The sequence below is a fragment of the Mus caroli genome, unplaced genomic scaffold (assembly GCF_978045245.1).
Source record: "Mus caroli unplaced genomic scaffold, Mus_caroli_1 scaffold_18, whole genome shotgun sequence".
Classification (NCBI taxonomy): domain Eukaryota; kingdom Metazoa; phylum Chordata; class Mammalia; order Rodentia; family Muridae; genus Mus; species Mus caroli.
The window spans coordinates 7,502,587-7,518,258 of record NW_028227273.1 but is presented as its reverse complement, the minus strand read 5'-3'; the positions used below and the strand labels follow the sequence as shown (position 1 = coordinate 7,518,258).

At 46.8% G+C, this 15,672-nt stretch overlaps 1 long non-coding RNA gene across 2 annotated transcripts; it reads right to left on the bottom strand.

Moving 5' to 3' along the window:
* Positions 1–7,854: 7,854 nt before the first annotated feature.
* Positions 7,855–15,670, bottom strand: LOC147000350 (uncharacterized). 2 transcript variants are annotated; one of them, XR_015045976.1, is made up of 4 exons: positions 14,543–15,670; positions 14,014–14,095; positions 9,420–13,545; positions 7,855–8,414 (listed from the first exon to the last, which is right to left on the bottom strand). It is a non-coding gene; the product is annotated as an uncharacterized LOC147000350 (long non-coding RNA). The 2 variants fall into 2 exon arrangements; XR_015045977.1 differs by having other exon boundaries at positions 7,855–8,330.
* Positions 15,671–15,672: the final 2 nt, after the last annotated feature.

Sequence of the window (15,672 nt, the reverse complement as noted above, 5' to 3'; positions counted from 1 at the left end):
AAGCACTTGCCACCAAGCCAGATACTCCACCTTCTCTGTGGATGCTAGCTTTTGTCATCTTTCTCTTTCTACTGGATCATTCTTACCTGCATAGATGCTTGTCCTCTGGTTCTTTCCTACAATGCTATTTGAAATGGCCATCTCCATGCAAACCAGGTCTCTTCTGACTTGCTTATTCCTCGAAGTCAAACATGGCTCCCATTGTCTCCTTTGTTTGAATGCTTGACCCATAGGGAGTGGCACAATTAAGAGGTGTGGCCTTGTTGGAGGAAGCGTCACTGTGGAGGTGGGTTTGAGGTCTCCTATGCTCAAGCTATGCTCAGTGCGACACACAGTCTCCTGCTGCCTGCTGATCAAGATGCAAAACTCTCAGCTCCTTCTCCAGCACCATGTCTGCCTGCATGCTGCCATGCTTCCCACCTTGATGATAATGGACTGAACCTCTGAAACTGGAAGCCAGCCCCAGTTAAATGTTTTCCTTTGCAAGAGTTGCTGTGGTTATGGTATCTTTTCGCAGCGATTAAAAACCCTAAGGCACAGCCACACTTTGAAGCATTTTCTTTTCCTTCCTGACAACTATGCTTGTTGTTCTCCTGTCTGTCCTCCTGGCATTGCATCCTCTGCTCAATGTACGAAAAGAGGGTGCCAAGGTGCTGAGTACTCTCATCTAGTCCTGTGCTTGAAAGGCTAGTTGCATGCAAACAACTCCCTAAAGGTTTTGTATGTGCATATGTAATATGTTTGCATGTGTCCATGTGTGTGAGAGCATTTGCTTAGGTATGGATGCTATAAATCTATACTGAATGTCTTCTTCTGACCCTCTTCTGCCAGGGTTTCTCGAACCTGGCATTTGTCAGTTTGGCAAGGCTAGCTGCCCAGCCATGAGATAAATGAATCTTCCTGTCTCCGAGACCCCCTCTTCCATCACTGAGATGACAGACACTTTCGACCATGCCAGGCTTTTATGTGGGTGCCAGCGGCCCAAGCTCAGGTCTTCTCGATTGTATGGCAGTACTTTCCCAAGTGAGCCATCTTTCCTGTAATTCTTGGTACCTCTAAATAACGGCCTCCTTGTCAGCTCCATTTGATGGCTAACTGGAATCTTAAGCTTAAGGACCCCTTGTAAATCTTGATCCTTCCCCCTCAAACCCATGCCAGTCCTGTCTACGGTAGCCATATCACTGATATTCACTTGGTTATTTGAGTTGAAATTCTTGGAGGTCTTCATGATTCTGTTACCTTTGTATACCTTTGAGCAAATCTTGTGCTATCAAAATATAAAACTTTAAAATACATTTTACACCTCTAGTTTCTCGTGGTTCTACTGCTAGGAGCCATCATAGAGCCACAAAGGGTGTCCCAGAGATGGTCTACATGATCTGTCTGCTTCCATCCATTTTTGCCCAAGCTTGGTCTATGGCAGAGACACCACCTCTGTGACTTTTGAGGTTGCTGTTCTGCAACTTGTGACAAATCCAATTAGAGGTTAAGGAACTGACAGTGGGACTGGAAATTTGGTGACCCTCTTTTAACACTGGTCAGTATTGACCTTTCTTAGGAACTTTCTGCAGAGTCCTTCAAAGGAATGGCAAATCTAGGTTAGAAACCGTTGGCTTGGAAAGCACAGGTTAGAGAGGATCTTGGTCTACAGTCTGTGAACTGAACTGGCCAGGAGGCCCCCGGAGCCGAAGCCTTGCTGTGGGATTGAAAGGACCGATTTCTTTTGTGTGCTTAAGTTCCAACCAGCACAAGTGGAGACAGAAAGAAAGAAACTTCATTATGAGAAGACTGAGGCCCCAAGTAGACAGCAAATAGGTAGCACGACTTTCTGCAGACATGATTTTTGAATTGCCAGAAAGTGATGTATTGTCTGTGGAGAGGACTCCACAGCAGGGAGAGGCGGGATGAGAATAACCTCAATTTATAGCTCTCAGTGTCGCTGTGAGTGTTCAAACTGTAAGTGGACGACTGGTGGACAGGAGGAGAAATGCAGTTTGCAGTTGTTACAGACAGCGCTGCTGTAAGCATGTATCTTGCTGCACATCTGCTCACAGTTGGAAAAATGGAATATTTAATACAAAGCAATTTAAGGACTCTCTGGGCGAGCTATTTCAGCATGATTACTTTCTACATTGACCAGCCAGCTACTAAATTATTGAATCATGTGCTCCAAAATGTCAAGCCTGGTCAGCAATATTCTTCTGCTGCTGAACCCTATAGTATTCCCCAGGCCCCAGGATCCTCTCGAACCAGGAGTGGGTGCAACTAGTGTGTGTCCTGTAGAATTAGAAGACAGACTAGGGAGGGCTTCTGCATCCCGCTAAGAACCTGCCACATTGCCCCTGAAGCAACCCCTCTGTCTCCATTTGGCAGCGGTAGTGAATTACAGACTGAATATAATGTGCTTTCCATTCTCTGCTTTTCTTGAATGGAAGCTCGTGCCATCTGTTCGCGCTGCAGATTGAGGGAGTTTCCCAACAGAGTTATTTACAGTGTGTTTATGTACAGTGTAGACAAAGAAGAGCACGTGCATAGAAAACTGCCCCAGTGGGTGACGGGGTGGCTCGGTGGTAAAGAGCACTTGTTCTCGCAGATGAAGTATGTTCACTTCCCAGCCCCTCCATGGTGGCTCACAACCATCTGTAATTCCAGTTCCAGGGGGATCTGACGCTCTCCTCTGGTCTCCACTGGCATCCATGTGATGCACAGATATGCATTCAAAACACATACGCATTTTAAAAATCATAGAGTTTAATTCAATGAGTTTTCAGACGTTGAATCCATCCATATAACCCAGCACACAGAACAAGAATTGGACTATTACCAGCATGCCAGGCGTGGTGGCGCACGCCTTTAATCCCAGTACTGGGGAGGCAGAGGCAGGCAGATCCCTGAGTTTGAGGCCAGCCTTGTCTACAAAGAGAGTTCCAGGACAGCCAGGACCACATAGAAATCCTGTCTTGAAAGAAACCAAACCAAACCAAATGTCACTCTCTCCAAAGGCACCTGTTATCCTGCCTTCTAACACTGTAGGATTCTTTCATTAGTTTATTTCTCTCACATAAATAGAATCACACACTACATACCATTTTGTCTATGGCTCCTTTGCCCAGCATTTTTTTTTTAAGATACAATCTTGCTGTTTCCCTGGCTGGCCTAGAACTCACTACATAGACCAAACAGGCCTCTAACTCATAGAGACACACCAGCCTCTGCCTACTGAGAGCTAGGATTGATGCTATGTGCCACAGACACAGATACTCAGCATGACGTAGAGATCCATCCATGTTGGTGGAGTTTAAAGTCACTGTCTCATTTCTAAACACTTTTCATGGGATCTCTACACACTGCACATGGACACCCAGGAAGTTTCTAGTTTTATGCTGTTACAAATAATTCTACTCTGAACTTGTAGAGTAAGTGTCTTAGTCCTAGCCATCTCTACAGAAGCTATTCATGCACAAAACATCATGACCAAGAAGCAAGTTGGGGAGGAAAGGGTTTATTCAGCTTATACTTCCATACTGCTGTTCATCACTACAGGAAGTCAGGACTGGAACTCAAGCAGGTCAGAAAGCAGGAGCTGATGCAGAGGCCAGGGAGGGATGTTACTAACTGGCTTGTTGCTCAGCCTGCTTTCTTATAAAACCCAAGACTACCAACCCAGGGATGGCACTACCCACAATGGACCCTTCCCCGTCTTGATCACTAATTGAGAAAATGCCACACAGTTGGATCTCATGGAGCCATTTCCTCACGTGAAGCACCTTTCTCTCTGTGATAACTCCAGCTTGTGTCAAGTTGACACACAAAACCAGGCAGTATAGCAAGTATGTCTTTTGTTGCATATATGTTCACATTCCTGTTAGATTTTTGCCAAAGAGAACTGCAGAAGTGTAGGAAATGCAGGTGTTTATCTTTGTCAAATACAACCAAGCTGCTTCCAGGTGGCAGAGCACACGGGAGTTCTGTGATTCCACAAATCCACAGCCCTTGGTACTTCCCATCCTCTCTATGCTCTTTAGCTTAAGTTACCAGAAACTATAGCTAGGGCTGAAGTTATTAGGAGTGCTGAGGTCTAGAATGGTTTGTCCCTGCAGAGCATAGGCTGACATTTAATTACCACTATGGCAATATTAGGGGAGGACCTTTAAAACGTGTTAGGTCATTAAGAAGGAGTAATGTCTTTGCAGGACTGGATTAATTAGCTCAAGAGAGCTTGTGGTTATAAAGAAACCTGCATTCAGGTTTTGTTTCCTTTGCATAGACCAACGAGTCATGTCTTCCACTTTCTGCCTCAAGTTGAGGTCTCAGAAGGATCTTCTCAACATCTGGGGCCAGGAGCCAGGATAAACCCCATTCCTTTAGAAAATATCTAGACTTGGGAATTGTATTCTGTTAACATAAACCGGCCTAAAACAAGGGGCCTGTGTTTTGTATAGAGAGTACCTGGACTCCCAGTACGTGTAGGGACTGATGAGACACTAGGGTTAATTCCTTTGTGGATGCAAGTTTACAAAAGGGGTGTACATGAACTTTAGATAAGCACAAAGCAGCAGCAGGCGCAGGCTGGTACTTCACTAGGTAGTAGCATAGATTCCATCTTTCAACCCGCACTGTCCTAGCCATCTCTACAGAAGCTAAACACACCAAATGTCTTTCCATCTTCCCTCTCTAGCTAAGGAGCCATGTGATGCAGTCCCTAGGGCTGATTCGTAGAACTTGAGGAAGCTGCTTTTCCAATAGTTGAGCCGTGACTGCTACAGCCCTTTCTCTCAGCGATGGGGACGGAGTCGTAGCCACCTTCCACCCATGAAGAGGAACCGCGGGGAACCTCAGAAAGACTGGCCCAGTGCTGCAGAGCTGCTGGACCAGTACCAGCACTCTCAAGCCATCCAAAGGTTAAACAAGATGTCTGTGTACCCGTGTGAACTGAATTTATCAATCTCAGTGGTTGGGAGTTCAAACCACAATTTACATAGAGAGCATGCGATCATTTTTTAAAAGGGAAGAATAGTATTTATAAACATTCGCAAATGTGATGGGCTGCTAAGTTTGAAGATCTGATGGAGATGCCAAGATAGGATAGCCAGAAGTATCACAGAAAGGGATAAAGCAGATGAAAAAGACGCAGATTTTCCAACAAAGGTTTCCAAATCTGGGCATCCCTCCTTTGGTCCTCTTCTCAGGGAGTCTCTCCTCAGAGAGAGGAACTAACAAGTCAATGAGGGGAGGTCATGGAGGATGTTTTGTAGGAAAAAATTTCTTTGGAAAAATTCTTTAAAGCTACCTGGTTCTGTATTTTAGGAAGAAGGGCTTGAAGGATTTATAGAATGGTCACTGATACTGGACACATATGCTAGCCTGGTCCCGAGAAACATGAGAGGTCATGAAAGAGAAAGGAGAGAGGAGGGTCTGGAATCGTGCTCTCTGAGAGCCGCTCAAGTGAGACAAGAATCCTAGGGACCAAGCAGACTCATAAGTGGCTGTAGGGTGTTCAGCCCTAAATGGGACACCTGCTCAGGGGACATCTGCGAAGGGACACCTGCTCAGGGACACCTGCTCAGGGGACACCTGCTCAGGGGCATCTGCTCAGGGGGGACATGTGCTCAGAGAACATCTGCTCAGGGACACCTGCTCAGGGACATCTGCTCAGGGACACCTGCTCAGGGGGACATCTGCGAAGGGACACCTGCTCAGGGACACCTGCTCAGCGGACACCTGCTCAGGGGACACTTGCTCAGGGGACACTTGCTCAGGGACATCTGCTCAGGGGGGACATATGCTCAGGGAACATCTGCTCAGGGACACCTGCTCAGGGACATCTGCTCAGGGGACACCTGCTCAGGGACACCAGCTCAGGGAACATCTGCTCTAGGAAGTTCTTGGAAGAAGGGATGGTTAGGATGTAAGAGCCAGAGGATGGAGAGAGCTCTGTGAAATGGTGTCTTCCAACGATGATATGGCCATTGCCCAAATGACCTCACAGTTACTGGGTGCCCTGCACATGATCCAGCCAACAAGATCAGTTAGCATCTAACAGAACACTAACTGGATTCACTGAATTACAGAAATATCAAGAGAAATAAAGATCTGATTGGGGAAATGGAAAGATGGAGAGGTAAATAATAGGAAGGATGTCTGAAAAATAGGGACTCGTAATATCTTTTAAAAATTCTAAAATGCATGTAATTCTGTGTCTACACATAGAATTTTCACTTAAACTATAGTTATATATCATGCTGCGTGCATGTGTGTATGTGTGTGTGTGTGTGTGTGTGTGTGTGTGTGTGCGTGAGTGTGTGTGTGTGCAGTGTAGTTTAAATTTCTTATCTGGGGTGACAACGCTCCCTCCAGGCATGAGAAGATGTCTTCTGATAGCTTGTTGTCCAGGGTTGTCCAAGAGACTTCTAAAATATACAGCCTGTTGCTATGGCCCTTGGTGGGCCCCTTAGGTAGGAGGTAAGCCCACAGTGCTGAAGATACCATGTACTTCAGACACATGACCCAGAGTTCCTTGAGCTGGAGCTGACCCGAATGTTGTCTCCCTGAGGACTGGGTCTCACGGTCTCAGAAGGTACCATGCAAGCTTCTGCAGGAGGGAAGCAGCCAACAGTTCTTTCTGCATGGTGCCATCACCCTAAGAGTGCAGTAGTGGCACACATACCTTGGTGGTAACCAACAACTCTAACTGGCCTTAAGACCTGTTCAACAAGCAGTAAACTGCCTGATAATGGAAGCCTAGCCAACTTCTCAAGGCTAGTGCAGTCATGGGCATTGGAAGAGAACCTACAATTACTATTTCTTTACTAAACCAGCACAATCCCTAACGACCTTCTAAACATCTGTCCTTTTACTCACAGGTAAGGTTAAGTAAATGTCTCTTTGTAGCAGACAAGAGACCGTTCCAGGAAACCACAACAAATCAAAATCCAGAGTTGTGGAGCACCATCCCAGTAGATCCCTCTACACAACACTCCCACACCTAAGGCTCAGTGAACACTGTGGAAGAGGAAAGAGGAGAAATAGTTAAGAACCAAAGGACCGGGGAGTTTGCTGTGGGATGGTGTCTCCTAGTGAGTTCAGAAATACACCAATAAAGTCTCCCCACCATGACTGCCTAAAGAGGAGCTGAAGAGGAACAACAGACATGCTAATGTGAACAGGATAAAGACCACATGGTCTCAAACCTACAGAAAATTCAGCAGGCAACCAAGAAATGCCGAGTTTGGGAGACTCTCCAGAGACAAGCACACTAATTGACTATCCAATACCAGATGGTCAGCCCAACATACCTATAGAGTAACATTATTCAGACTGAGCAGGTTGTATTTTAAATATATATATGTACACACACACAAATAACTTTTTTAAGCCTTGAATATGAATGAGAGCAAGAAGGGGTATTTGAGAGGATCTGGAGAGAGGAAAGAAGGGAGAAATGATGGAATTATATTATAACCTCAAAAATGAAAGCAAGAGGAAACTAGGAGGGGGAGTGAGGGTTAGAGGTGGACTTGATCAAGACAGGGCGTTGACAGTTATGAAGTCTTAGGAGGAGGCTGATGAGATACCTCAGCATCGAAGAGTGGCCCCCATCAGAGGGCTCAAGTTCAGCTCTCAGCCCCCAAGTCGTGCAGCTCTCAAAGGCCTGAGACCCCTGTTCTAGGGAACTCAACACGCTGACTTCCTTGGTCCCGGATTCATGTGCAGGCACACTAACACTCACACACATGGTAATAATAAATAAAAATGACAATAAAAGGAATGCACCTCTGCTGATCAAGTCCGTAAGAGTCACCTCGGGCTTTTGAATTCTAAAGATAATAAATATATGTTGTTGTTGTTGTTGTTTTAAATTTATTACATCAGCCACAAGAAATGAATACAACTAGGCTTATCTTACACTAGTAATGCAAAGATACTTCATCACATTAATAAATTTAAACCAGAAGTCATGTGACCCTCTAAAAATTCAACATATATATAAAATTGAATTTCAATCATAATTTTTGAAAAATGGAATAATTTTTTTCCAATTTTATAGAGCTATTAGAAACCAGTGTCATAATTACCATCAATGCAATGGTTATTTCTAAGAGGCAGAGGATGTTTGGGAAGGTATACTGGAGGCTCCTGGGATGCTGGTAAAAACCTGTTTCTTTACCCTGGTGGGAGCTTAATAAGTCTGTGTATAACGATTGTCTTTCACGCACTTTGCTTTAATTGTGATGTTTCTTCACAGCACAAAGCAGGATGTTCTCAGCGCTGGAAACTGAACCCAGAACTCTGTGAATGCAAAGTCTCCGCCATAAAGTCGCAGCTCCGGCCTGTGGATGTTTTTGAAGACAGGATTTTGCTATACAGCTTTGAATTCACAGCAACATGACCCTCTTACTAGAGTCTCCCAACTGCTGTAATTACAGACCCTTGTCATCATGGTTAGTTCAAAAAGGATTTGTGAAAGGAGGGAAACGGGGGATTTCGAAAGCAGAAGCAGGAAAGCTGGCTTTATGGGGCACAACTGCTGTCACCAGAAAAGCCAGACACTCAAAGCTGACTCAAGACTCCCAGTGACTAACACCAGCTAAGGAAGGCTGTAAAAGGTTCTGAGCACTCTAGCTGACCTCTCTCTCCCTCTCCCTCTCCCTCTCCCTCTCCCTCTCCCTCTCCCCCTCCCCCTCCCCCTCCCCCTCCCCCTCCCCCTCCCTCTCCCCGTCCCTCTCTCCCTCTTTCCCTCTCTCCTTCTATCCCTCTCCCTCCCTCAGTCCTTTCCCTTCCTCTGTCCCCCTCTCCCCCTCTCCCTCCCTCCCTCCCTCCCTCTTCAGAGGATATGGAGACAGTCAGGGCCCTGTTCTGGGAAGGAGTCACTGGCATCAGTCTTATAAGAGAGGCTACCAGAGAAACAAGACTCAAGGAGACAAGGAACAGGAGGGATGGGATTGGTGGGACATCACCCTCCACCCTCTCCCTGCCTGCTTAGGGGAGGTTTGGTGTCTCAGTCATAAAGTGAGAGGGCAGGGTAAAGGACACTCCAGAGCTCGGTCTCCCAGGCTTGGGAGCACTTCTGGCACTTTTAGATTCTAAAATTAACTTAACAAATAATTGCTGAGAGTCCACTCCACACAGTACCAGATGATTTTGAAGCTTGCCTGTGTCGGACTTTAGACTCAGTCTAATGATTACACGCCGCCGTTCTCCTGACAGCTCACAAAGGCTCACCATCCACCCAGATGTGGTTGGTGTTTTAATGCTAATTTCTTGAGTATGTTGTTCAGTACTAATAGTTAAGACACGAGCTAGCTTGAGCCAGAAGTGCTGTGAGCCAAAACTATGGCAGTAGTAGAAGGTGGCAGACAGGCTGTGTGACAACATGAGATAAGGAAGGCAGGGTTGGCAAGTGGCTCCATGGTACTTACCTAAACAACCATGGAGCTTTGGGTTCAATCTGCAACAATGAGTGGAAAAAGGAAATATTAGGAAGAAACCTGCCATGTGTGAACACACTGATGACAACCTGCCATGTGTGAACACACTGACGACAACCTGTCATGTGTGAACACACTGATGACATCCTGCCATGTGTGAACACACTGACGACAACCTGCCATGCATGCTACACTGATGACATCCTGCCATGTGTGAACACACTGATGACAACCTGCCATGTGTGAACACACTGATGACAACCTGCCATGTGTGAACACACTGATGACATCCTGCCATGTGTGCCACACTGATGACAACCTGCCATATGTGCCACACTGATGACAATCTGCCATGTGTGAACACACTGATGACAACCTGCCATGTGTGAACACACTGATGACAACCTGCCATGTGTGATCACACTGATGACATCTGCCCTGCATGCCACACCACACTCTGGTGTCGTGAGTAGCTTCAATAGCTGATCTCTTTGTGGCCAAGCTGCATTTCACATCCATGTTGGAGAGTTTTATGGTGACAGAATGTGAGAAGAGGTCACACAAGGCAGAGCCCTGTCAGCATTCTAGGTTGTGCAGGAACTCCCATCCAGGCAGGCAGGAAGGAAGAGTCTATGTAGAAAGTCGGGGAGAAAGCAGTCAGATTCATGTCTTCATTTTTAGATGGCTGGGAGCACTTGGTACCCTCTGGCCTCACTGTTCATGCCACCATACGTGCTAGTTCAGCGACTTAGGAGGCAAGGAGGAGAGCTGGAGTCACATAGACACCATGTGTCATGGAGTCACATAGACCTGTCTTCAGCTAGCCATGAAAGTCATCGTTCGTGGAGGTCCACAGAGGGCCAGAGGAGACCTCGCTTCAACTGTTACATTGCTTTCCAACACTGGGACAAAATACACCACAGGAATGACTTTATAGGAAGAGACTCTAGGTTTTCACCCAAGGTTTCAAGGTCCCATCATAGCTGGGACAGGTAGAGACTGGTCATCTTGGAGTAGGGCAACCTTCATCGTCCACAGGCTGGCAAGACAGGAAGCAGAGAGCAGCTAGAACTAATACTCTTCAAATCATTCCTGTCATTGGTCCACCTCCACCTGCCACGCCCCATCTCCTGAAAGGCTCCAAACTTCCAGAAACAGCACCACTTGGTCAAGCAGTGAGCTTTAAAGCACAAGCCTGTGGAACCTTTAGACTCCAACAATATTAAAGCCAAGTGTCTGCTTCTGTGTCTCTGAGGCCCTGGGCCTCCTGCCTAGAGCCTACCTACCCAGAGTGAACTGGTGACGGTGACAGGGGTGAGGCTTGTTTGGGCTGATGCTCCTTTAGTTTTTATTAAGTTCCCCAAATCATGGGTTTATTTTGTTTTCCAATGATAAGAAGACTGCCTTAGGAGTTTGTTGATTGCCTGTCCTAATATGACAATCGTCTGTCCTTAGGGTGTCTGTCTGTCTTATTTACAGCACTACTGCTGACCTGCCTCCTGTTCTCACCATGTTTACTGTGCACCCACAGAGGGAAGCATCCAACAGGACAAATGTGGACTCCACATCAATTCTAACTGCCATGGAGCAAATTTTGTCTTTGTTCAAAACTTTAATACAACTTTCCTCAGGCTTGTTTCATTTTGCCAGCGAGTTCAGGAGAATCTTTCCAAAGCTCTTACTGCGGGAACTGTGGAACTGTCTGGCTGTGAGTCTCCGAGCCCCTGAGCCCCTGAGCCATACCATGCACAGGCTATTCAGCTCACCATTCTCAGGCTCTGATGTGTTTGTACCTTCCTTGATCTATAGCTTGCCTGGACCAGGCATCTTACATGCAAACGTGTGCACTTGACTTTCTAAATTGCGTCCTTCTATGACAGGAGAGTTTAGGATTGAATTTAAAATTACAGTGGTTACGGGCTGGAGAGATGGCTCAGCGGTTTAGAGCACTGACTGCTCTTCCTGAGTTCAATTCCCAGCAACCACATGGTGGCTCACAACCATCTGTAATGGGATCTGATGCCCTCTTCTGGTGTGTCTGAGGACAGTGACGGTGTACTCACACACATGAAATAGATAGATAGATAGATAGATAGATAGATAGATAGATAGATAGATAGATAGATCTTTAAAAAATTACAGCGGTTACTACAACAAACTTCTGATGTGAACAAAATCCATTTGAAAGGAGCTTTAGAACAGAGGGGAACAAACATGCAGGCACCCGAGAGTCTTCATCTGTTTATGAGGAAGCATCCACAGGAGTCAGGTTCCAAAGTAAATTGTAAATGGATTCCTTAACCAAAGCAAAATAAACCACAAACAGCATAAAACTATCTTTGGGGTCATCCCACATCAGAGTTCAAACCTTCCATTCTCTTCTCCCTCCACCCTGCTTGCCTCCATCTCATTTAGTTCTCCTCTGTCGCTTTCTATCGCTTGGATAGCCAGACACTACAACACTCACTTACCTCTAAAAGATAAACCTCCATTAAAATACAGGGGTGTGGTGGGGGGAGTCTGCTACAGTTATGTTTTGATTTCATTCTCAGTTAAAAACCATTGTCCATTGTAGAGGAATTTAGAATTGTTTTGACAGTATATCGTCAAGATATATACTAATTAGTTCATTTGATAGTTGGGACTTCAGAGGCAGAAAGTTCAATTAAGAAAGAAAAAACAAAGACAGGAAGGTCTCCTATAGTGACTTAAAAGAAACTGAATTTTATTTAAAAATAAGGTTTAGGATAGCATGGGTGTTTGGTCATGGTATTTTGAAGGCCATCTTTACATTTAGTTAAGAGAGGAGCCCGAAGGAGCCTTCAGGGAGAGCCTTGGAACCTGACGCTAGATAGATAGTATTTAGCAAGTCAGGAAGCAGGAGTGCTCTAGCTATTCTGCTTTTTGTGAGTGGCTTCAAACCATAAAGAGATTTAATAGGCAAGCAGACGCTAGAGTGGGAAATATTCCTGCAGTCAGGCTTCCCAAATCAGGCAGAATTCTTAGAAAGAGCGCAAGGCAAGGATTCAGAAACTAAAAGTGGGGGTTCAGGAGGGGGAAGCCACAAGAGGGGTGTTCCAATTTACATTTTACCCTGGAACCCACCAGGGAACACATCCCTAAAGATGAAAAGACATTATTTCAAGTTACTGGTTGACATGGGTGCAATATTGTCAGTGATGTTCTCACTCTCCACTGGCTCCCAGCGCCAACTCAGATGCCATTGTGAGGTCCCAGAGCTTCTCATTGCTTTTCCTGGTGTCTCTCTAGATTAAACAAACAAACAAACAAACAAACAAACCAAAACTAAAAACAACAACAACCCTCAACAGTTCTATTTGTCTTCTCTAGAGGAGATCAACACTATATGGTGTCTGTGTCTTGGACTCACTGGGGTGTCCTTCTCCTTTTCCCAAAATGCCCAACCAAGAATCCAAGGCCACAATGTACCCTGGGACTCTCTTCTTATTCAATACGTGGATGACCTTTTCTTGACTCCTACAAAGGAGAACTGTAAGACTGAGTCACCCCTCCGCTTACTTCTCTAGCTCAGAGAGGACCTAAGAGTGCCGTGCACAGGTTAATTTGTAAGGAAAGGCAAGATTTATTCCAAATAGAGATAAACTCTTAGTTATAGAAAACCAGGCACCCCCAAAGGGTCTTAGACAAATTAGAGAAAAGACAGTTGCAAGGGTTTCCGGTTCTTACTGACAACTGCAGGCAGTGTGATCCCGCCTCTTCTGAAAGTTCTGGGTTGTTAATTTGACCTAATCAAGCCCCTAGTGACCTTTCCCCAGGGGATCCAAGGCTTTCGAGGAGTTAGAATTAGCTCTTCCATACTGTGTGCTTCTGGGCCTACCTAAGTATCATAAACCCTTCAAGATCCAAGTATGAGAGAGATCTCATGAGCCCTTACCTCAATAAATATCAATATCCTGTTACAGTCTTTCCCACAGTCCCAGGGGCTTGCACTTGTCTAGGGACAGCCACTAACAATGCAGTCAGAGCAGCCTTCAAGGCGGCTTCCAGTCCTCATGTCTTTTGTTGCTCACTTGATGCACACTTCTGCTCATTGTGGAGGCGCACGCCGTTTGTATCAGCACTCAGGATGCTTGGTCTACACAGTGAGTTCCAGGCCAGACAGAGCAACATAGTGAGACCTGTCTCAAACAAAATACTAACCTGCCCCCCCAACCCCCCATACTTCCTCCATGAACTTCATTGTCTTTCTTAGAAACACCTAATATGACTGTTGAGGACAAAGCTGTACCTCTCCATGTGGAGCAGTAAAATCACTGGGAGACTCCCCCACCACCACCACCACGATGTTGGCCAGTAGCTTTGGTAAGCTGGCATCAGAGTGGTCTTGACTAAAGTTAATCCTGAATTCTTATCTGTGAGATTCAAGATTATGTAAAAAAATGAAATAAAATAAAATAAATAAATTACTTTTCTTAAAAAAAAAAAAAGAAGAAAGGATCTTGCTATGTATCCCAGGCTGGCCTTGAATTCTTTTTAATCCCCCCCCCTGCCTTTAGTTTCCAAATACTATGACAGCAGGCTTGCACCACCACTTGCTACTTGCCTTTTATCTCACCAGATGTTATTACTGCAGTCACAGCTCTGTGACTTTTTCGTTTGTTCTTTTTCCTACAGGTTTTCACTCCCTTGGGAAAAAAAAAAAAAAGAAGAATGTTGGTCATTAGAAGATGAGGGTCTTGGCTCTGCTAGCAAAGAGCTGAGACGTGGTCAGGCACGTGGAGGAACACTTGCTTTGTATCTGAAGCACGAACTCTGTGCCCTCCCCCGTGCCCACACTCAAACTGGTGACAGCATCAGACAGACAAGAGGTAATGCTCTCTCTGCAGCCAGTCCTCCAGTATTTGCAACCGTGGCTGACAAAAGAATGGGAAGAAAAGATGGGGTTTCCTTGTTTCTGTCAGTCTACTCTCCCCATTTCTGTCAATCCTGCTGTTCCCTCCGGCCCCAGGGGTGACTCCCACGAACACTCTGACTAGGTAAATTGAAAACGCATTCTCAGGACACCCAAGTCAGCCTTTCACTCTTTCTGCCTTCCCCAACCCTCTCCCCAGCCCACCCCCCTGCCCCACCACCTCCGTGAAACCTCGTTCTTCGGTTCTGCACACAGGGGCAGGGAGGAAGGAAGGTGGCTTCGTTTCGATCACACGGAGGAGCTGGAGTTTTGATAGGGACCAGCCCTGGTGATGAGCATCAGGAGCCTGTGCTCTGATAAACCCGAAAACCTTAGTTCTGTACTGAAACTTGAAGCTGTGAATTTCCCGGCAGCAAGAGGCAGGGAGTGGAGAAGTAGAAAACCGTCAGTTTCGAACTACTGAAAAGCTTGCCTGAAATCATCCTCGAACGTTTTCGGAATGGACCTCGCAACAAGAGACTTAAGTACAGGCCCTGGGGATTTTTTTTTTTTTTTCAGTGTTGGCTGTGGTTTGAGCTACATCCTCAATTCCCAGGCAGGATTGACAGCTCCAGTTTCACCGAGGGTGGGGTCACGATACTTGCCTTCTAGCCAGGGTAGTCCTGGCTCCGCCCTCCAAGCCCCGCCCTGAGTCCTTTGAACTTCTGGGCACCGCTGGCCTTAGAGCGGAGTCGGGCGCTCCCTGAAGTTCTGATCAGCCTTTAGACACCAAAATAAAGTAGCAGCAAGTGGGAAATCAGCTGAGATCCTCTTTTAGAACCCAGAGTAGGCATTCCGGTGGGAAGAGGAGTCCGGCAGTTAAAACAAACACAAGCCCTCTCCGAGTTGGGGACATCCGAAGAGCTTAGGGACTTGCCCCGGCCGGTCTATCCGCAGCCCCGCGGGCGCGGCTCGGCGCGTTGCATCCGACCGGGATCCGCCAAGAGCCCGGGACCAGGGCTGTCCTGTCGGCCGCTCCTCGGATTTGTGACGTGCCTCCGGCTGTGGCGGTGACGGGGCCAGCACACAAAGCCGGGCGGTCCGGGATGAGGACCCCAGGCCAAGAGTCCTAACGGGATGGGGAGGGAACGGGGAGCGAGGCGCCCCCGGGCTCCCGGGCTCCCCGCAGCATTAAAGTGAGCACCCAGTCAGCGGCGGGGAGCCGGCGGGGGGCGGCCCGAGATCGCCGTGTGCGCGCTTGGCTTCTGTGGCCTCGCTGGCCGTCTGCTCGCCTAGCCCGGCGGGGGATAGCCACGCCCACTTTGGGGTGGAGCCGCGGCCCGGGGAGGTTCCGCTGTTGGAGACGCCCAG